This window comes from Ptiloglossa arizonensis, chromosome 2 (assembly GCF_051014685.1).
Source record: "Ptiloglossa arizonensis isolate GNS036 chromosome 2, iyPtiAriz1_principal, whole genome shotgun sequence".
NCBI classification, from domain to species: Eukaryota; Metazoa; Arthropoda; class Insecta; order Hymenoptera; family Colletidae; genus Ptiloglossa; species Ptiloglossa arizonensis.
The window spans coordinates 30,608,984-30,632,565 of NC_135049.1; the positions used below are offsets into that span (position 1 = coordinate 30,608,984).

General features: G+C 49.0%; 2 protein-coding genes across 7 annotated transcripts in view; one reads left to right on the plus strand and one right to left on the minus strand.

Annotated features, from left to right (window-relative positions):
- The window catches only part of LOC143143484 (uncharacterized), a 114,033-nt gene extending 99,109 nt beyond the window's left edge, over positions 1-14,924 (minus strand). For both annotated transcript variants that reach the window (XM_076304776.1, XM_076304775.1), the window contains exon 1: positions 14,262-14,924. The gene's annotated coding sequence lies outside the window, so the exon portion shown is untranslated. The remainder of the gene's footprint in view (positions 1-14,261) is intronic.
- The window catches only part of Sarm (sterile alpha and armadillo motif), a 130,120-nt gene that overhangs the window by 3,972 nt on the left and 102,566 nt on the right, over positions 1-23,582 (plus strand). Inside the window, exon 1 of one of the 5 annotated variants that reach the window (XR_012991150.1) lies at positions 15,776-16,268. The exons of the other annotated variants lie outside the window; for them this stretch is intronic. The gene's annotated coding sequence lies outside the window, so the exon portion shown is untranslated. Of the gene's footprint in view, positions 1-15,775; positions 16,269-23,582 lie in introns of those variants that run through there. 5 annotated transcript variants of the gene reach the window in all.

Below are 23,582 nucleotides of genomic sequence, written 5' to 3' on the forward strand. Positions count from 1 at the left end.
CTCGGTCGCGTGGTACGGGTTTATCCAGCGAGATGGCAGCACGCTTCGATCACGATTATCCCGCGCAACCGCGTCACGTGACGGTAGCGATGGATCAGTGACCCCAAATATAGACACCTTGGGCCGAGCACTCCGAACGGAAACGATCGAAATATTGCGTTCGACGTGTTCGCGCGAAACGGAATCGATACGAGCGGCGAACCAACGTAACGTCTTCCCGCGTAAACACGGACACGAGTAGGATCTCGGTCGAGGATAAAGTTACGTAGAACCTGCAACGCGAACCAACGAACGAACTTGGATTCCGAGCGTAGAATTTTATCCTCTACCGATGTCGCGCCTCTCGAGGTAAATATTTATGTTTCTTTGCTAAGTGAAAACGCTCCGCCGCTCGATCGAGATGTACGTTTCGAGACTTTCCCTGCTGGGAGCTTTTGTACGCAAACCGTTGCTCTTCGCGAGCAAACGGAACGACTGTTACGGCTATTGTTGAACGTCTTTGGAAAGTTTACGCGCGCAAGTACGTACGCGTACGAAAAGAGAACAGACACCGTCCACGAGCGTTAAGAGGCTAGGCGCGGTGAAAAGTGCAGCTTGGAACGCAATCTGGTCGGGTAAAATCGACCACCGAATCCCAATCGGTCTACGACGCTCGAGAAGGAGAACAGGGGGAGTTCGAAGCGTCGAGACGCCGTACGGGGAATATTTTATCGCGCGTTGATCGCGATCGACTGGTTCGCGCCAGTCGGGAGTTATTTACGGCCACGTGTGTGCCCGGCAGTTTTTTACCCGTGCCTTCTACGGTCACGGTGATTTGTATGTATCCTTTCCTCGTTTTTAATAACAGACCGAGCCGGAGGAATCTGCCGGAGGAGAACCTGTTACCGATCGGTTGCACAAGCGGTATCGGCATCGTTAGATCTAACGACGCGCGTTGCGAAAAAAAAAAGAAGAAAAGAAAAAAATGGAGAAAAGAAAAAAGAAATACCCGCCGGCTGGCGGAGGCACGACGATCTGGAAATCCAACGATATCCATGGGAAAACGGACGTGGCAGGCAGGGGGTGGACGATGGAGAAACGAGAGGCTACCCCGAGATACGATGGATATCGGACGGATTCGCAATTGTGCAATTCTGCCACCGCGGAACGGGCACGCGGCCTTCGAGTCGAGAATAACTCGGCTCCGAGTTATTTTCTGAAACCAATCCCGCCGCTGATATACGAGTGAAAAAAAGATTACGATCGTCGTGGACGCCGTCTGCCGGGACGATCGCTGGCCATAAGTTTCGGGACGGTGGTGGTCCACGATGGATACTACGAGCTGACAAACACCCCGGTATCTCGGATCGAGCGAAATTATCGCTTTCGTACCTCGGTACGTGAACCTTCCTACCGTGGAAAAGTTGCTCTTTGTCGAATTGAAGAATGGAACGGAGCGAAGCTGGTCGTGAGATACGATACGAGTAATCTTCGAGAAATTACTTTTCATCGAGTAGAATTGTAGAATAGAACGAAGATGTTCGTAAGATACGATGCGAGTGATTTTCGAGAAATGACATTTTATCGAATAGAATTGTAGAATAGAACGAAGGTGTTCGCAAGATGTGATGCAAGTAATCTTCGAGAAATTACTTTTAATGAGTAGAAATATAGAATAGAACGAAGGTGTTCGTAAAATACGATGTGAGTAATCTTCGAGAAATTACTTTTCATCGAGTAGAATTACAAAATAGAATGAAGGTGGTCGCAAGATGTGATGCGAGTAATTTTCGAGAAATTACTTTTCATCGAGTAGAATTACGGAGTAGAACGAAGGTGTTCGCAAGATACGATGCAAGTAATCTTCGAGAAATTACTTTTAATGAGTAGAATTATAGAAGAGAGCGAAGGTGTTCTTAAGATACGATGCGAGTAATTTTCGAGAAATGACATTTTATCGAATCGAACCGAAAAAAGGGGAGTAGACTGTTGCACGAGCGTTATCGATATCGGTAGCAGTCGACGACGAAATCAACGGCTTCGGCGAGTACGCGTTACGGTTTACGTAAACGCAAATAAACATCGAGTTTATGTACGTCGCGTCGACGGAACACCGGTTTCGTTATCGTTTCGTAATTTCGTTACAGCTTGTCGATAAATCGTTCAAGCTCCTAAGTTCGTGTAACGTTTTTTTTTCATCGTTTCGCTCGTAAGATACGCAGGTAAGGTTTCGAGAGGAAAAACTGGGACGTCCGTGTGCGTTTCCTTTCCGTTCTTTCACGAGCTTGTCAAAAATGAACGGAACAACCGCAAGGATACGAGAATTCCCGTCGGTCTCTCTCGAACGGAATAAAATTGATTCCACGGCTGGACGAGAGTCGTTTAAATTTCTCATAAAGGAATAAAATACGTCGAGTCCTTTTTTGCGACGTTTATCTTAATTTCATCGTCGGATGGAGCAACTCGCGTTTCGAGGATCGCGCATCGACTGCGTGCCGGAACGTATCGATGGATTCTTTTTCAGGATGCACTCTCTCTCTCTCTATTTCTCTTTCTCTCTTTCTTTCTCAGGACCCGGACAATTAGTCGGAAATTACGTCCACCGTTCGGAGCGGGATAATTTAATATTGCCCGTCACGTCGGGGCGTCGTCGTTTTCTTCTTCTGAATACCGATCGCGTGAAAACGAAACGCCGCTGGCGAAGATCGCGAGCGGCCGAGCGGCCGAACGAACGGGGAATCGACGAACGTCGATCGAAAACCCGCGAAATTAATATTTATCGCGCGCGCCTCGCGTACCATTTTTGCCGCGTACGTTAATAAAACGTTCGACGAAACGGCCTTGACATTATGCGAGTCACGCGATAAACCGCCATTATCGCGGTGGAGAATCGAGGAAAAAGCGAGCGGCGTGTTTTAACGAACGCGAGCCGACGCAACGAAGATGAAATGTCAAGCGAAACGACAAACGAAAAAAAAAAAAGAAAAAGAAAAAGAAAAAAGAAACCTAGGAGCGCGTTACGAAATCAACGAGGAATCTCGCGACAACCGAAACCCGGGAGCATCTCGTGGCTTTCGTCCTTTTCGCGGAGAGACGTTCGAAATATACGCGTCGTGTTTTTTTTTTTTCCTTTTTTAAGCGGTAACTAAAATTATACACATCGAGTCGACTTTATCGTTCGAGGCAACTCTTGGCGCGCGCTTCGTGGATATAATTGATTCGTACAATTAACTTGTCGAATTTCGTACAAGAACGTCTCAAGGCTGTGCCACCGTAGGTCGGTCTCTGGAATCTCGATGGAGGGGGGAAAAAAAAAAAGAAAAGAAAATGCGACCAAGGCCGCTAGAGTTCGAATAGAGCGGGCAATCTCTCGAAGAAAGAATTCACCTCGCAATCGCGCCGCGAATTCCTGGCGCTAACGACCGGCCACCGTTCCTATTAACGGACCTAATAATCAACCGGCTAAGGCTTTTACGAGGGAACGCGACTGCACCGGCCCGATCCGCGCGAGGATGCGATTTCCATAGTTCGCGCGAACCTACATCGTGGAAAAGAGTTTCGTTCGTTTAGCGGCCGTGTTGTACTCAACGTTTTCGCGAGAAGGCGCAGGGAAAGTAAGTCTTCGCGTAAGTCTTGGACTGAAAACTCGGCGCGAGCAATAAATTTCGTTTATAATCTCCACCGGAGCGTTTCGTTTTCGATAGATCGATGTCTTTACGGTGTTCGTAGGATCGTGAAGCGCGAAACCTCGGCCACGTCGTTGGGGAAACTTTCCGAGTCTTCGATAACTGTGCCCTTGACTTCGATAACTGCGCCCTTGACTTCGATACGCGTTTTTCAACGCTGGAAAACCGTTGTTTCGAAAACACAGAGTCGAGTCGTTTTATTTGTTTTTTTTTCGCGCCAAGACGGAGATCCATCTAGCGACTCGAGAAAGAACTTAAGAACTGCTTGTACCCACGGAACGCTAATCGTTCACCAGTGTCACCGCGACTTTTCAAATTCGAGTCTCCGCCTAGGACACACGAAAGACCATCCCCTGTCTCGTCACACACCGTGTTCACAATGTCCAACGTAACCTCTGATCCTCGTTCCAAGAATTCCTCTCCAAGAATTCCTCTCCAACCGTGGAACAGTTAATACTCTCTAGGTACGTTCTATCTACCGTTGCCAAAGGATCTTTATTCGTACGGTAATAACAACGAGTCGTTAATCGTCGCCACGAGCCAATATACGCGCACGGTGTCGACTCGGGGGACGATTTCCAGAGCTTCGTTGACCGTGACGTCTCCACCCGGAAGTCGTTGGTACACCCGTCGAATGGTAGGCTCGAAGTGTGACACGCAGAAACAGGCGCCGGCGATATCCGTTTACGAGCCCGTAATTCCTGGGACGCGGTGCACCGTGTCGCGGCCAGAGGATTCACGTTCCACGCGCTAACGCTAACGCGAGACGTTGGGCAAGAGTAAACGCGCGGCAAATGCCGCGTGTCAAGAGGCGAAGGTGAATTAAATAGATTATCCGTTTTTACGAGACGTCGTGAGAAAACAATCGCTACGGAGGATTTTTCTTGCGACGAGTTCGACCTTGCTCCTCGTTACGCTCGTCGAACACCGGTTAAAGTGTCGCTAATCGCGGCCGGCTGCCCTCGCTCGATCGCTTCGTTTCCATGCCGATGAAACTCGCTCGTTCGGACGCGTGGGAGCCAACGAGAAACAACGATCGAACCATTCGATGCCAATATCGAGCACGAACGATCGTTATACGGTTTACTTTACGCGGTGTCGAAGCACAGACGTCGCGAAATCTAGTTTCGAAAACGATGAATCGATGCTCGAGCGATTCTCCGAAGTCGTCCCAAGGTGCAACAGGAATCGACCTATTGTTAATTCGTAGTCACCGGAGCGTATGGAAAAAACGATTTGCGTCAACGGGCAGACGTGAAATACCGATGCTCGAGATCGTAACGATCTCGATACGCTGATCACTCTGCCACCATTGTCGACGTCCAGCGTTGAAAATGATCGCTCTTGTCGCTTCGCGAGACGTTTACTCGCGAGACCTTTTTTTACCCTGTGAAAATTCCACTCTTCTCCGAGTACTTCCATTCGCGACGAACCGATCGTGGAATCCGATTTGGCGGAACGAAGCCGCGTCGCGTACGTTTAACCGAGCTTCCGATCAAAGTTGACCAAAAATGGTACCGTGCCCCTCTCTCGGAGCGCACACCCATCGATTAAGACCGCGTACCGTAAGAAATTCTCGAGGTTGCGAAACACGCTCGATCCGCGCCAAGTTCAGCGACCTGTCGTTGCACCGAAGCCAACAAAGACACCGTGGAAGCGAACTTTCCGACAGTAGATAAGACGCGAGTAAGCGGTTGCGTTGCAACGCAACGTTTCCGTAACACCTGATACGCCGTAATTACCGTTGTCATCCCTAATTGGGTTACTCGAACGCGATGGTTCGCCGCGCCACCGTTTCTCGTGTCGGTCGGTCGGTCGGTCTTTTTCATATGGCGTCGAATTACCGAAGTAACGAACGACTGGATGATAATCACCGCAATTTGCAATCTCCGATCGGTTCGGAGGTTTTCATTATCCCGCTCCGGTTCGCAACCGTGTTCGAACGATTGCCCTCCGTTGAACTCGTTTCTAAGGGCGAACACTCGACCGAATATCTTCGCGGTTGTACTTTGATGCGGGTAGCTAGATAGACGCTTATTCGCCCGGGGTAATAACACGCCTCGAGGATATAATCCTCGACGCGATGCACTAAACTAGTTACTTAACGATTACGTTGAATACGCTTTATCTCGCGAGAACCTACCGGCCCAGGGTAAAGATAATTCGAAACGTCGTCCGGATTCTCCCACTGTTTAAAGTACCCGATTAATTCGAAGTTCGAGCGACTTACGAGTCCGACCGTAACCTCGCCGTACTACTCTCACCGTAATGTATCGTGCGAATCGATCGTAGCGATATTTTAATTCGACGCTCTCGATGAAATGTTTCTCGTCCGAGAGTGAAACGAGTCGATACTTCGGAGAACGAAAGAAACGAGCGACAATCGAGCGTCATCGAGGTTGCGATTAATAGTCCGGGTAAAAATGTCTGTCAGCCGGCAGGATATTTCGACGCGAGGGGACGGCAGGTGCGAAAGACGAGTTAATCGAGTTAATCGCGATAATTGAACCGCCGACGGTGACGGCTCGGTGCGTCGCTTTCTTCTTCTTCTTTTTTGTTTTTTTTTTCGCGTTCAACGAGAGAAAAATCTGAAAAGGTCTTCGCAGCAATCGCACCGGAGGAGAGTCGGTGACCACCAGGATTTAGAGTTGGCTAATCGCTGGGACTGTTTCGATAAGTGGGACACCGCCGGAGTGATCCGTAGATCTGCTACGTGACGCGGGATGTAATTATCATATTGCGAGATTCGAGAAAAACGACCGCCGAGATAGCGGCTGCTAATTCCTCCGATCCGTTGTCAAAATTGACGTCTCCATTAATCAACCGCGCCGTTACGGGATAATAGCTTTCTGATAACGTGCCTGCCGCGTGTTTATTGCGATATAATTGCCACTTGATTTTAGGGAGATATTCTTGTCTACGTTGTCACGCTCGCGTTTGCAAAACACGTTCGTCGTTAGGGGCAAATTTCCGTTAATATCGTGCGACGAATGCTAGTGGACCGAGAATCATTTTGCGGGACTGTTCTTGCGTGTAACGGAGGGCAACGATATTCGGGGGTACTCGTTAAAGATGCGTAAACAAATTAACCAGCTACTCGAGAGGCTCTGTTACGAATTACAATAATGACTATAATTTGTAACTCACCACCTGTACTCGATCGATCAGCGTCGAACTGCTTTCTATCGAGGTATCGCTAATATCCTCCACCGACGATGGAGATCACGGATCACGGAGATGTCCTTGACTCGGATAACGCGGTTTAGGCCTGTTCTCACGGTGTAATTTCGTGCGACGATTATCGCGGTTGCGCACACCTTCCGTAAGAATTGAAAAGGATTCTCCTCGTTGCGGAGATCGCTGCGCTTCTGATTTAGCATCTCGGGAAACGCACTCGCGGTTTCGAAACAAGCCGACGCGCACCACTCGAAAGTTTCCCAAAGACTGAGACATTTCCACCGATATCGCCAATTTCGGCGAAAGGTCTCGTCGAGTAGGATTCCGAGAACGGTTCGACTTGTTATTGTTCGTACACCGAAGACCCCGGGTGTATCAAAGGACTGTAAACAGAACGTAATTGAGTCGAAGAGTTTTTGTATACGGAAAGGGCAGGCAATTCTAGGAACGCTCCTTGATAAAATCAATTCGGTCTACAAGGAAGCACACCGATTTCGATGTTATCGTAGACCTTGTTGACAAAATATAACGCGAGCGCGATACGGTATTATTGGGTCAGCTACCCGAAACGGGCCACCGACGACACACCGAGACGTTAATTGTGAAATGTTCACTGTGGAAATTACTTCGCGGAAAAGGTTCGAAAGTTTACAGCGAAGACCAGAACCGATTCGAAGAAAACGAAAGAGGAAAACGCTCGTCGAGATCGTTCGTTCGTGTAGTTCGATTCGACGTCTTCTCTATTCTTTGAACAAATTGGAAACCGGAAGAACGACTCCCTCATAATTTTACACGGACTGCAACGCGTTTGAATTTCATCGAGATTGCTGATCTCGACTACAAAAGATCGTTCGACGTGGAACGAGCCAGGAAACGATTTTACAATATTATAAATTTCTGGAGCAGAGAGATTTACAACGGACTGTACCCGTAGACTGTGTTACTCAGTTGTTGCACCGTAAATAGAAGCTAGAAAACACGTCGCTGATCGCGGTAATTAACTTTCGAAGTACAACTAACCGTTAACTCCGATATATCAGCGAAACATCTTCATTACGTACATTTAATGGCGTGTAATCTTCGAGTGGAGCTATTCTATGCAATCAGAGTCCTTTTTTATCTTGCGCTCTTTCTCCTCGTCAATGCCAGCGCGAAAGGAGCCTAAGAAAGGACACGGAACGTTTACGAACTCGCGTAACAGGTTCGGATGGAAGACGATGTAAATGTGGATTGCTGGCCGTCTGTGTACAATTTTTCTCGCATAAAGATGATCTTTAATCGGTTGCACAGATCGACCGGCAAAACGAACACCGTGTTCCGTGAACCGTTGACGTTCGTTACAAACGGCCGGGTAAACCGATAAGCGAGTACGGAGATTACAACCCGGACGATGACTTAATAATAACGAAAGATATTACGTTGCCCACGTTATCGCGATTACTATTATTACATCTCCGCGAATCTACCCTACGAACTCGTCCGCTATCCCGGAAGCGGTACATCCGAACTCTGCAGCTCGAAGCAATTGTTTTTCCCCTCTGTCATCGTTTACACGGTCCGATCAGCTTTCGCGCGATAAGAACGTTTTACAAACTCGGACACAACCGTGTACCTTTCTCGATATCTTTCGATCGATCCATCGTGTCCGAATCTGGGTGAAATAAACACGCGAAGAAATTATTACTGGAAAAAGAAAAAAAGGAATCGAAGACGAGGTAAATTTTCCTTTCGAGCTGCGTTTCAAGAGACACGCTACCATATTTTCCTTCTGCGACTGCGGTTATTACGGGAGGAGAAAAAAAACGAAACTCGTAATAGGATTCTACCGACTCGGGTGTACCCCTTGAGCGTAAATTCTTTTCAGGTGTACCAGTTACGGGTTATGAATGTTTATCGCCGTCGGAGATTTATTTTTACCGTATCGTTTTCTCGATCGACGCCACGAGTTGCACAAATGCACGCGACGTTTCCTCAATAAAATCAAGCGACGATGATTTGCAGCGATGTTGTCGATAACCGTGCGCTCGACGAGACGAAAATTCATTTCGGATTCGAATAGGGATTCGGAGACACGTTAAACCACCGAGCACCGAGATGCATCGTTCGATCACCGGGCGCGATCACGATCGAGATAATCGTGTGATTTACAACGCGCGTTTGGGCGGGGAACGCACACCCGCACGCACGCACGTAGGCACGCAAGCACGTACGCACGCACGCACGCACGCACACGCATTCACGCACGTGGAGTCGCGTCGCAAGGTACGTTAGAGTGTCGGTGTCGCGATCTCGGGTTTTGATTGCGATCGAGACGCCTGGATCGTGATTAACGAGACCACGTGCGCCTGTATCGCGATAACTTTGTCGACCGTGATCTCGGGAGTCAATACAATGTTTTACGAGGGTACGACGGCTGCCAGTACATTTCCCAAATGGACACCAGTCGGGTAAGTGAGCCGTGGCTCGATGTTAATTACCAGCGAACCAACTCGTTGTCGTAGATAATTTATCTTGTATCTTCGCGGAAGAGTTCTGCACGCGAGCGTCCCGTGAAAACCGTTCGATCCAGCGATCGGATAAATACCGCGCGACACGTGTATCGATGTTTGTTTACCGACTTTTCCAAACTGCCGCGCAACGAGGACGAACGATGGAAGAATTGCGAAAAATTCGAACGAATCGCTCCGTCGCGTTTCGAGACCCACCGATCGAGTCGCGATCATCGGGAACGAGTGTTTTCCGCGTTTCGAAACTCACAATTGAGAAAGAATTTGTCCCTATAACGCGCGTATTTACCCGTGAAATATTCCGTGCTCTTTTCACGGTAAATGCGTCGATTAACGCACATCGGTGAAAATATTACTTTAAGCGAATAATTATTAATTCGTTTAATTAATATCGTATTCGTCGTCCGTTGATTAATTCGCGACGGTCCGTGGTTCGTCGCGCGATTGATTAATATTGAAACGGACATCGTTGGACAGAACCGCGGGAACGTTGACGACTAATTAACCGCAGAGTCGCCGTAAACATGGAACGGATGTACAGGCGCGAACCCGAGCTCTCGCGATTCCCCATTTACATTTATATTACGTGGACGTTTACGTTGTTTTATTGCACCCGCAAGCATTGCCCTTCGATGCTTCGTCGTCTTCGAATAAGCGCGAGCGAGCGAGCGAGCGAGCGTAAGTACCCGCGCGCCTAAGTTCCAATACGTTTTCAGTTCCCGATTTAACCGGCAATCTGGGGGAAGCATCGACGTCCCTGGCTAATTTATGGTCGCTGGAACGTGTTCCCCGATCGACATTTTCTCGGTAGGCCGGCACACATCAGCGCGAGAGGCGGTTTAGGTCAAGGCGTTCCGTCGAGCCGCATTGTTCTTCACCGCGGCGAAAGTCCGCATACGATTAACGTTTATTTATCCCCCCGTGTGCTCGCGCGCTCGTTACCGGGAGAACTGACAATCGTTTCTCGGTAACGGAATCGTCAAGGTGCGTTTACGTATACCGAACGAGCCTCTTCGTACCGAATCGCGTTCGGTGATCGCTCCGTATTCGTATTCGTCCTCCGACGCCCGACCGATCCTTGCCAACGATAACTTCGAGCCATCGTTTTAAATCACACCTCGCAATGGTACTCTCGTCCGGAAGAAAAATTCACGAAACAAATTCCACGATGGCACGCGGACCTTTCAGGCCCGTTTACGCGGTACCTTTCGAAAGTTTATTACAGACGAACGAATATCCGTTCGAATCGTAAAAGTTACGTTAGGTCAAGAGGCACGTGTAACGGTGTAATGAATTTTTAACAGAGAAGATTTAAACGAGATTTCGAGGTCGTCGATACTTATTTCTCGATCGAAATCCTATAATTGCATTTCTATTATACAGAGGAACGAATATCCGTTCGAATCGTGAAAGTTACGTTAGGTCAAGAGGCACGTGTAACGGTGTAATGGATTTTTAACAGGGATTTAAACGAGATTTCAAGGTCGTCGATACTTTTTTTCAATCGAAATCCTATAATTGCATTTCGAGAAACCTTAGAGAGCGTCTCTGGAGAGTTTCGCGCGACTGGTATAGTTCCAGGCAGGAATTTCATCCGTGTCGCTGAAATTTACACCCGGAACTGCACGGTACCACGTGTTTAAGCAGACCGCTCGAGTCGATGGCTCGAACTCGTTCGTTGGTCGTCGTTCGGTACGGGTAAACGCGTCTTCGGAATCCGTGGAAATCCGCGCGATCGAGGGAGAGGAAGGGTGAGGGGGCCTCGTCCCCGGGATTCGCGGGACACGATAAAACGCATTAAAACGGACAGATCATTTTCGAGGTCGATGCACGTTCCCGTGCACCGCGGAATGCGCCGAGAATGCCTCGCATCAAACGCACCGGAGAATTTAAAGTTGAACGACTTCCTTACTGTTCGAATCGCTAGGGGAATCGCTGGGTACAGCATCGCCGCGGAAAGCGACTCGGTAACAATGACTATCTTAATGTTTGCGTTCCCCGATCGTAACCGCCGGGGGCTTGCCGCTTGCCGCTTGCCGAGTTTACGAGTACTAGGAACAGTCGCATTTACTTTCGTGCGAAGCGATAAATTCGATCGGATAAAATGGCAACCGAAAAGTTATTATTGCGCACGGTATGCAGATCGTAATTAACCGAAAGGTAAAACACGGTACTGGTGTACCGTGGGTAGCGGTAACCTCGCTTATGGAAACCGAGCGTCTACTGTTCGCGAAATTGATAAGAATTAATAACGCGATTTAATTTATCGGTCCGTGGAAGTTACTTGCGTTACAGGTTTCGTCAAAGTTTCGATTATCTAAAATTTGACTATAGACATTTCATTCGATATTCGTTAACAAACGATCAGAGGTTCCGGACGTTCGATCGTAATCGTAGGTTTAACCCTTTACGGTCGTGTGTCTGCTCTCAGCCACCACACCGAGGAACGATACCGATCTTGTACTTTATTCAACTGTGTATTAGTTTACACTTTCTCCGAACGAACCTGAACGTACGAAGGATCTGTTCACGAACCGATACGATGCTCCTATCAAAGATAACGGAATCCAGTAAAGAGGAAAGGCTTAACGAGTTTCTTTCTAATTCAATTCTAAGTCCAGAGTGACGAAGACCACACGACACTGTCGTCGTTCTCATCAACACGTATCACTGTATACTTGTTTCTTCGGACTTTGTATTCTTCTGTGTACGTAAACTATGCTACTGGATACGCGAGATCTCTGCATATTATAATAAACTACACATTACAATCTGAACTTTGCAACGTTAAATGTTACGTATCGCTGTTTTTTCGATTGGAAATTAATTCCGACACCCGTGTCGAAATATTAATACGACCGCAAAGAGTCGAATCGTCGTAAGTGGCGAGCAACTCGTAGAACGCATCGTAAGTTCCCGCGGATAACGGTAGAAGAACGATCGCAGCCTGGAATCGAGATGGACATCCATCAAAAGTAGCGAGTACTCCGACGCGATGGTGAAAATTCGAAACCGGTTCCCGCCGTGAACCGACCGCGCTCCGAACGATCGAAGGAAATGACACTGAAAATTACTTTTGATACAAGACGCGCAACAAATCACGAAGGATGATTGAATCGATTACGCGCCTATAGGTACGTAGAGGAGACGCGGTAGCGGCGTAACAAGGCCTCGGAGAACCACCGATATAAATCGCCGGGCCGTCAGACACGGTGCGCGGGCCGCGTTCACAAATCAAACTGAGAGATCTAATTTGTTAGGAAATAAGAGCACGGATACAGACGGCATGGGAACGCGGTGAATAAAGTTCTTACCGACGCGGTGGCTCCGTTATCGCATCCAGTGAACCCGAGAACCGACCATCTCGCCGCGAGGACGGTTAATCCTGAACTTAACTGCATACCTTTCGCTGGCCCGTTAAGTAACATCGGTTAAAGTTACATCAAACGGAAACAAAGCGTCGCGGAGGCATCGGGAAAACGTGGAATCCAAACGATCGCCGAGCGGATAATCGCCACGGAGGATGACTTTGTTGCGAATCGAGCGTAGAGGAATATTACCGTGTTTACGGACCGCACGCATCGTTAAGCCATCTGGGAAAATGTCTGATGAGAGAATAATTTCACCTCGGGGCGGAGATTCGCGTAACGGCCTGTTAACTCTGTCGTTATACCACGAATGCGTACAAGGAATTGTTGACCAGTTTCCGTGTAACAGTACGCTCGAACGTAGAATTACCGGACGAGTAACCGTCCCGTAACCCGTAATTTCGAACAGATACGTATGCGCAACGTTCTTCTCCTCGAATCGCGAATCCGTGAAAAAATTCAACGTACGATTGCGTCGTCAACCGCGCGACGTTTCTACACGTGAATCTACACGTGTAACCGGCTTCGTTTCCGACGTATGTATCCATTAACACGTTGCTCGATATCGTTACTTTGCACGATCGATCTTCGACGGAGTCTTCGACGGGGATAATATTTCAATTCGATCGATATCGAAGTTGTCCGAGCAATACGTCGGTCTATTGAATCGTCGATACGTTACGCGTTTATTATAAGCAACGCGTTGATCTATCGATGTGTCAAAACATTGCAACGCTACGCAACGAGCGTTGTAGTCGGTAAGAACTGTTATACAGGGTGCGGCACCTACCGCTGTCGCCCACAAAGTATCAAAGGGATTACACATTGCGATTGGATAATCTCTTTTCCAAGGTCGTGCTCTTTGACACCCGAAGGCCATCGATCTTTCCATTAAAAGAGGTTGCATATTTTTCTACGCGATGATTTAACCAATATCTCGGAGAGAATTCTACGGTGTGACCTTCGAGTGACCTTGAGGCGGAAGGAGCGAAAAGAGTGCTCAACCGGTCGCGCAGCGATATCCTATTTATAGGACACCGAGAACAAACTTTTTCCCTGCCATCGAAATTCGTCGAAACGTTGCGCGATTCTTCTAAACAAGAACCGTTAATCTCGTGGAAAAATAATTCGGTACTCGACAATTGCTCGATGACGAAACGTTAACCCGATGGAATATTCTTTAACAACGTAAAAAACTTTTCAGCTTCCTTCCGTCTCGAGCCAAATTGACCGAACACGACTACGCGTTACGCCATTTCTTGTTTACGGTAACTGTAGACATCTGGTAGGAAATATCGAAACATTTTGCTAACCTATGCAAATTAGTTACAAAAACCCACGCTAGTGTGCTCGTCGTGAATAATACAGAATTGAATCGAGGTAAATTCCCGACGCGAATAGCACGTTTGATACAAAATTATTTCGACAGAGTACTCGGTACGTAATTATTCGAGTAACGTGTTCGATGAAAAAAAAAATTCGATAACGATAGGCACCGCACTCTGTACAAGCTTACGATAATTGTAATAGATCGGTGAAAATACCTGGTGATGGAATCTTCGTCGCCGATCGACGTGTCGACAGCGGTCGGACGTTTCTCGAAAAAAATGGTTCCTGGACGCCATTAAAGACGCGGTAGCCGTGTAAATGCGCGGGACGACGCACGCAGGGTGCCACGTTCGCCGTTTTCGATCCTGGCGCGTTCGCTCGCATTGAATTTCTGCGCGGCGGCAGCGGCTTCTACGAGAGCTGCAGAAAAATACTGTACGAAGCCTCGGCATTTCCTGTACACTCCTTGGTGTATGCTAATGCCAGGGGGGGCCCAAATACATGCTTCCCGCGTCCACACACGACCGTACACCCGTGTTAACTACGCGATCGCGTAGGCGTGCTCGATGTAACAGAATACAGCGTCGATCACCGTCTAACGAAAATAAAGCCATTCGCGTGCCGGCTACGATCGTAAAATTTAGCGGCGTCTCTTGCGGATATTAATGCCCCGTTTCTCGGAAAGGTACGCTAACGACCGAACTGCCCGTGTAATTGTGATTCGACGTGAATCAACGCGATGGAAATATGATAATGGTGGTCTCGATATTGCGCGTCGTAGACGGTTAAATTATTCGCGTTTTCCAATGGCGCCATTAACGGTCGGTTCCAGTGCCGAAGGGAAGGGGGTTATCGCGAGACGGTTCTTCGACGCGTATCTCGTCTCCGTTGCGTTAACAGTTGCTCCCAATGATAAATTTCGCGAACTGGTGCACAAAAGTCGAAACACCGAACGTTGTTACGCCCTTTAGCCGAATATTTCCAGCGAAATCCGCGTAGAAACGGTGCGGTTATCGTTCGTTTCGTAATTCACTCGCGGCAGGTACGTTTGAAAGTGGCGCAACGAGATGGCGCCATCGTCGCCTGCACCAGCGTTCATGGGAACGCACACACCAATTCTCTCTCGCTGTCCGCCCGTTCAAAACAACGTCGCAAGGTCATCGTACGGGCGTCGTGTCGCCGTAATTCGAATCCCGACGAAAATCTAATACGGAAGGATGATCTCTTCTCGTCCCGGAACAACGAAGATCGTTTTTCCACTACGTGAATCGTGTCGCGACTCGCGCCGAGTTTTTAGTGCATCGTCGGACGCCATGCCGGATTCCGCGTACGATCGTGCGACATTTTCCCGCGAGATTGCCAGCGGCTCCATTGGCTACGAGATTACAAGAAGGTAACAGCGTAACCGTGGGCGCGTGGATTTGAAAACGCTCGAGACGCTTCGAGAGATCGAGAAGTCCGAGAGCGGACAGTAGGACAACTCGTGACGCAGCCGCGGCACATTCGTCGATCGCCTCGTGCCTCGCGCGTCCGTCGTCAGTTATCGTCGCACATTTACCAGGACGGTTCGCGATAATTACGATTTTCCCATCGTTCGAGGACGGCGTCGATAGCAGTGAATCGTACGGAACGCGTGACGAACTTTCTGGTCGGGCGACGAAAAGGTGCATCGACAGCTGTTCGCGCGTGTGACGGTATACGTTTCGCGGACCGTACGGTTCTTCCGAGACGTTCTCGAAATATTCGACGCCACGGTGAAGATTGCACGTGGGTGAATTGTGGTGAACGTCGCGATCCGACCAGTGACCTTTTAAGCGTGATGTAACTTCCTCGCGGTGAAAGACTCGATCGTCCGTAATCTGTAACGCGCGCGCGCGCACGCGTACGCTCGAGGATATCTGGCGGGACGAGTCCTCGAAACATGCTGCGCGAGAAACGTTCGATCGTTTCCTCGATACGCGTAAAAATCGGGTCGATATCGTTGCGACGAATGCACGCGATGCCCTTGCCGCGTTGCGAGCGCCCGTGAGACGAAACAGTTATCTCGAAAGGTTGTTCCCGAGCAGTGTCGCGCGATCCACCGCGAATTACGCGATGAGTTAACGACGAGGAATCAAAGTGAGGTTAAGTGGAAAATGCGGACGACGGCGCCACCGCGAGGTGTCAAGCAGCCTCGTCGCAGCACGGGGCACGGCGCTTCTTTGGATTACAGGAATCGACTGGTATGTCAACGTTATCGGTTTTATCGATTTATATATCGCGTACAAATTCTATATATATACATCACTCTGCATCTTGTCGATATCCCGATTCCGTCAAAGCAGAATTAACTCTCCGCGATACGCGCGAGGTATGTCGTTTTCGATGCTACGATGGATCGAGAACACCGTCTACCTTCGAACGTATCCAAGGCTTACTTCGCAATTAGATTTCACGACGCCATTAACGAGCGATGTCTTCGCTTATCAGTTGCTTATGTTTTTTGACAGATGGCAGTGATTAATATCGAGAAAAGCCGATGTTGGACGAAGACAATCGAATCTAATGTCGCGCGAAACGATTCGTTTTGCCATCGTGTTTATACGTATCGGTTCTCGAGACTACTAATAACGAGAAGAAGCAATTAACTCGCAGACAGAAGCTAGTAAAAGTGGAATTCGCGCGAAATAGGAAAGAACGTTTGCCTGCCGTGTATCGATTTCTCCATTGGCCAGGTATTCCGATAATCCTCGTTACGCATTTTTTCCCGTTGGTAATTACGTTATCGCAAGAAGCCCGGTCGACGTTGCATCGCGCGGATACCTTCTGCGCGTTTTCCGTTGCGAACGCGAGACACGAAGCAGGAAAACGCTTCCTTCGTGGTTCAAAATGAATTCAAACCGGTTTCATTCCATATAAGCTTAAATCCAGTTTCCTTTCACCTTTGCACGAGAACTGTCGGTGTCATTCGCGACGCGAGTCGTATCGCGCCGCGGCTTATCGGGGCGTTTCGCATTTGCGACCGGGGTATAATGCTCGCGCACGGTCTCCCGTTGCATTTCAGACGCGTAATCGAAGTTTCGTGTGGTCTTTATCGAGATCGAGATTCCATTAACGAAACGATCGCGCGCCAGCCTCTTTGGAAGTGTCGATTCTCCGAATCGAGCGCCGTTGTCTACGGATATATTTATCTCGTCCGCGTTTCTCCAGACCGTAATCTAGCCGATTTGTTTGTATGCGTCGGCACAATGCTTCAAGATCGTCCCGGAGATAACGTCGAGGCTCGAACGTATCGAGTTACGTTCACGCTTCGACTCTCGATTTCAACGTCCGACGTATTGCGTCGTAGATCGACGTTTATTCGTCGATCTTGGTCAATTCGAGTCGCTTCTTGGCTCGAGATTCTTCTCATTTTTGGACGATGTGTATGTTTATTTATTTTTTTTTTTTTTCACGACTCGATCCCATTAACGCGTCCACGGTAAGTGGTTAGGTTAGGTGGAATCGACGACGACCGGAGCAACTCCGGTACCATTCGAAATAATTGCGTCCAGTCAGCCTTTCGATTGCCAAAGTGGTTTCGAATTATCGATATTATAATTTATCGAAACATTTTAGTCCGTTGGATATACCTTTTTAAAGTACGAATAAGTACGAAATATCGAAGATGTCATTCGGAACGTCGAGAAGTTCCAGGGATACGAAGTTTACTTCAAGGTTGTCGCAATTTTCTCTTAATTACGTTTCGCGTTGAATCTCGGTACGAGTGTCGTCGAAAGCAACGTACACAACCTCGAGGCCACCGCTCAACCCTCGCCTATTCGAGCCTTACGAATCGACTCGCGTCAGTTTTCGAGGTTAGGTCGATCGACGTTCGATTACGTCCGCGATTGGATTTCGAATAAAACTATCGACTCGAAGCGCGTAGCGAGATCCTTCTCGCGGTGACCGTTTCTCCGCGTGTCGTTCGAGTTAATTGCGCCACCGTTTCTCCGGGGAATACTAAAAATTCTGGCGTCGTTTACGCGTCCGTCGGAGACAGATTTAATTCGAATCGAGCAGCCGGGAATCGAAACGGTTTATCTGTATGCGACGGTGTACGAAGAGAGTGCGGCAAGTGGTGAATGCCTGGCTATAATCGGACGAAACGTCGTTGCGCGCCGAGTAGCGGAGGATGCGTGCGCAGTATCGTCGTAATTATGCCTTCGATGAAACGGCGATCCGTTGACTTTGAATCGTCGGTATTATGCAAATTGAATTAGCCAACGGTTGCGTGTCATTAAAATGATCGACTTTGCGATTTTTCCAGCGACGCCAACGATGTGGTTCGCCCACACTTGATAACCGCCAGCCCTGACCTACCGGCGTGAAAATCGGTTCGAGCCGCGTAATATCCTGTCGGAATTGATTTTCAACGCGCAAACTGGAATTCCATTTCACGAATCGTTTCGCGTCGATTCGATTCGAGGGAAAAGGCATCGACCGTTTTGCTAAGTTATCGGCTGGAGAATAAAGTCTACGATTCGCGGCTAGCCATGGAAACGGTCCTAAAGGTGTTTCATGGTTTCGTACGCGAATGCTCTGGGTTGTTCCGAGACGATTCTTCGCGTAATCGAAACAAGGTGTGCAATAAAAAGGCGGTGGATTATTTTCTTCGTAAAATGTCTTTATTTCACTCCGACTGACTTCGTTGAAAATCCAACAAGTGTCTCGATAACAACAAGCGCCCTATATTCTCTTATACATTCATTCCCTTCGTTCTGATCCTTAACCTTTCTCACTCCGCGCGTCACGTTCACCGGAAAATTCTACATTGTGGCGCCATCTCGATTGCTCTTCTTTCGCACCTCGGTCCGAACACCCGGGCGTTCGGTTCAACCGCTCTTCTTTCACGCCTCGGAGACACTTCACTCGCTCGTCTATCCCAAACACTTCACATTTTCTCCGGACCACACGCAAGACCATCCGTTCCCAAGCATCGCCGCGCAAACAATCCGTAATACTGTGTCGTTCGTCGGCTAAGCGTGACGATCGTTTCGAGGATCGCCTACGTTCGAAACATCGAACTCTCTCGCTTTGGAAAACTACTACGGTATTGGACTCGGAGAGAGAAATTTCTCACGGTTGAGTTCGAAAAATCAGCGCAGCGAGATCTTCGTAGAGCGAAACTGGAGAATCGAGGATCGGTGAAAATTGCACGTAAAGGATCGTAGCGGGAAACCCGATCTCTAGTCAAAGGTACCGCGAACAACTCCCCGATTCCGACGCGACAATAGCGGCCATTAGTTACGATCCGGTCGTTTGACGAGGGACTTGGCGCCGCAATTTTCCACGGCGCATTGTTGGGTAACAGTCTCCATTAGTGTCGCGACGGTGATGCGCGGTAAATCGAGGTGCACGCGCACCTTGTACGCGCACCGGGACGAATCGGTCGGCGATCGACGCGACGTGGATCTAGTCTCGGTTCGAAACGTTAAAAATCACGACGTAGCGCACGGCGGGCGTCGCGCAGCGTCGCGTTGCTCGAGTAACGCTCGGTCTCGGTGGTTCCGTGCATCCGCCCACGCGTGCACACGAGCTCTCCAGCCTTGGCCGACTCACGGCTGGACTGTTTTTATTTCCCGCGAGGCGCACGTCTTCTTTTTCACCTTAAACTATAAAAGATCCTCGCGCGCTCCGACACCGGCGTTGAATTATTTATAAGGATCGAGGCTGGGCACGCCACCACCGGCAGGGTTATCGCATAATATCCGCGCGCATTAAACGCTAATAATAGTCTCCTATTTCCACGGTGACGTTGCCTTCCGATCGCTACCAGCCGTCCCGTTCCCGCGTAATTGCCCGATGCACCCACATTCCGTTGGGTTTTCATTAAGCACCGGCCGCGCGTCCTGTCGATTTCACGCCGATGGAATCCTGCCCGTACGATACGATCTTTCGGTAATAATTCACGTTCGATTTTCGTCCGCTGGAATACCACCGCCGCCGCCGCCGCCGCCGCCGCCGCGTTGGAAACCAACCGACACGAGGTCACCGTGACATCGGTTCTTGCTTATTACGAGGTTGCGTCGTAAACTGGGACCGTTCGACATCCACGCGCCGCGTTTCCTCTCACCTGGACCTTAATCCCTTCGCGGTCTCGACCTCCCTTGACTCGGTGTACACGGATTCGAATTTTGCTCGATTTTCTTCCGTGTAACACCGTCCGAAAGCGACACGAGTATTTCGGGTATATCCGCTCGCGAAATAGAACGCGTAGAGTCGAAATCTTAGGATCGAAAACTTAGCAAAGTGTTCTACTCCGGAGGGAAAAACCGATCGTTTTTTTCACCCGCGAGTTCTCGAACGATCTCCGATTTCTACGCGTACGTATATACGATCGATTCGCCTTATCGACGCATCCGGCAGCAGGCCAGGGTCGAAACTTCTTTCCTTTTTCAGCTCTCGCGTACCTTCTCCTTTGTCCGCCGCCAGGAGGGATTACTTACGGGACGATGGCTCGGATAACGATGCGTTCCGAAGTCTCCTCCTGGCTACGCCCCGATAACGATTCCCAGGTTTCGAATCGCGGAGACCTTGAACCAATAAACGCCGTGGAAATCGCGGGAAATCGCGAATCGATCGTCAACGTTCGCGTTCGCTCGCGAGCTAGGTGTTTCCCGCTCGTTTCTTACCTTACGGAGCGGTAACGAGAGACAAGCGACGATACGAGTTTCGAGTCTAATTACGGTCGCGTATTGTTGTTCCACGAGGGCACGGATCTCGCGTTCCGCGGTGCGTACGTATCGTTGCCCAATGAACCGCTCGTGGCGCACTTTGTACCGATCGTATCGAAATTTATGGCGAACGGTATCGCCGCGGCATTAATCGTAAGCGGCTTATGCGTTTCATTGATAGCCGTGGACGATCGAAAGAAACACGATTACCGAACGTACAACCTACGACCTTACCTATGGATTAACGCCGATCTATGCCCGCCTGGGAAATTCGAGATACTAACCTTGTTATCGGTGACCGAAACCGCGATAAATCCCCGGAAAAGGGTATCGACACCTTCGCAGTCGTGGAGTTATACTCTCTCGAAATTGTATCCGATCCGAGAAGAAAGGATCCGGAAGAATCATCTGCTTTGCAGGTATTCGATTGCCGATGAACCGTGGAACACGATCTCGGACCTGGTATACGTTTCGTGTATTAAGTATATTCCATAATTGTAGCACCGAAAGGATATCGGAACATTGCGTAGAGATATTTCCGTAACCGATTGTTAGCGTCGGATGGAAGGTAACGACGAGAAAATGTTCAACATCGCGAAACGTGTTTAGTTTCGGGAATAAATGTTACAGACGTTGTTCGATTATTTCCAGATTGGAGCAGAATATTTCTCTCCGATTCGTAGAAACGTTCTCGTGCGTTGAACACGACGAATCGATGACCGATTAATCGAAAATGTGCAACAAAGTCCAACCGTCCGTGCTATCTAAGTCGCTCGCGAAGTTGTTCTTCGAATGGAAATTATTCTTACGTAACGGTAATTGGATAATAGAGAGATAAATATTACGGTGGAGATTCGTCGGACGATTTCGAAGGAAATCGAACGAGTAGAGGTTAACGCGTGTTCACCTATGCCGAGGCCGAGGTAGACGGAAAGATCGTTGCCGAGTTAAGAGGAACGCGATACCGCGATTAAGTAGAATGCGGATCATTTTTGCCGGTCGGGCCTCGCGAAGAGTGGAACACCGGTCTCGATACCGATCTTTCTTCCTTACCGCGATCCGTACGCGTCTCGCGAACAATTGGCGCGCGAATGAATTAGCGATCGGACGTCACCGGGCCTGGCAGCGACCGGAAAGAAAGAACGAACGAGTCTCTTCGAAGGATGTTGCGCAACTTGGAGCTCGATCGTCGAACAAGCGGGGAAAAACTCGTCAAAGGCGGGCCGCCGCCTCGCGCGCACATTCAGCCGCGATAATATCTATCGCGGTGATAAGGAGCAACGTACGAGCATCGTAAACAGACCTCCGAAAGACTTTATCGGTGACCTCTCCCGTCGCCTTTGCGACAACGTTCCCGGCCGCTGTAATTGTCGGCTTACGTAGAAAATTGTCCCGCGGCCTTTGTCGCCTCTTCGAACGAGTCGCGGAACACAACGATAAGAGAGCATCGATCGTTTCGTCGAGTAAGATAGTTGCGATTCGCGGCTACGATGAAAATTTCATCGACCGTACGGTGAATTTATCGCGATCGATCGATCTCGAGAAGATGGAAATACGTGGAAAGAAATTACTCGGAACAAAATGTAGCTTCTTTACCGAAATGGATATCGCAATTTTCGGAATCTTCGTCCGATAGAAATTCTCGCGTTAGGTTAACGCAAGTACATTCGTAGATAAGTCTCCGGTCGATCTTATCTCTAAAGATTCTTTCGCCGATGCAATTACCCGTCGAACGCGTAAGAATTACCAACGTTGCACCAAAGGATTCGATTTTTAAATCGTTAATGACATTTTCCCAACGCAGCGTCGATCGATGCCGATTACGTATCGACGTGGATATCGGTTCTTTGCAACCTTTCGCTTTCGAAGCGTAACTCGAGTGCATCGATTTCATTCTGGATTCCGTGTCGCAATAGAGCGTTTTCATCGGGCGGTTCCATCGTCTTCGGCGTCCTCGGTTAGAGAACCATTAGTCGCATTAGCAATGCAAATGGCGAACCATCAGTCAGGAAATTAATTGGAGAGAAATTGGACGTCTGTTTGAAGTGCACGATCGTCGATAATGGGAATCGTTTAATAAATGTCTCGGAGATAAAGGACGATAGATAAACGATTGTGAAACCAGTCGCGAAGACCTATCGTACCTAAACATTTCTGATGGCGAAGCTCGATCACGTTTTCACTTATCGAATAACCGAGTCGTGAGTCACTCGAATTACGAACTACGTGCGCGTTTTACGGAATCTCGAACCTGGAGTTTGCGCAATCTTCGGAAAACTAGCGACGACGGATCGCCGGCCGAACGGTACGATAAGGAAATTTCATCGATGATTGTCCGCGAAAAATCGTTAAAGAGGAGGGAGGCATCGTTGCGTATAAAAGATCGTTACGATGACGCGAAAGGACCCGAGGGAAGCTTCGTAACCGTCCTCGTTACGAAAGCGTTGTTTCGTTGTTTCTGCGATTCAACGCGTGGCGTAATCGCGATCGATGGAAAAACATACCTTCCGCGAAGAAGTGTTCCTCGCTTGTGTTACGACTTCATTTCCCGGCCCCGTGTAACGAGGGGCCCGCGTAACACCGGTTGCGATCTGCGCCGCGTCGTCGAGAAGCTGCACCGCGGTTGTTACATCATTGTAATCTGCTCGGCAGTCGATACAGTCTGATTTATCGCCGGCTAAATAACTCTCTTCTTTTAACGAGCCCGGTGGAACACGTTCGCGGATCTTCCACGGGCTGGTTTCACAATCAGGAAATACCTGACATTCCACGGTTCGATCGTATCGTGTCGGATGCAGTGGCGTAGAAACCGCAACGCCACGCTCCGCGGGACGCGTTCCC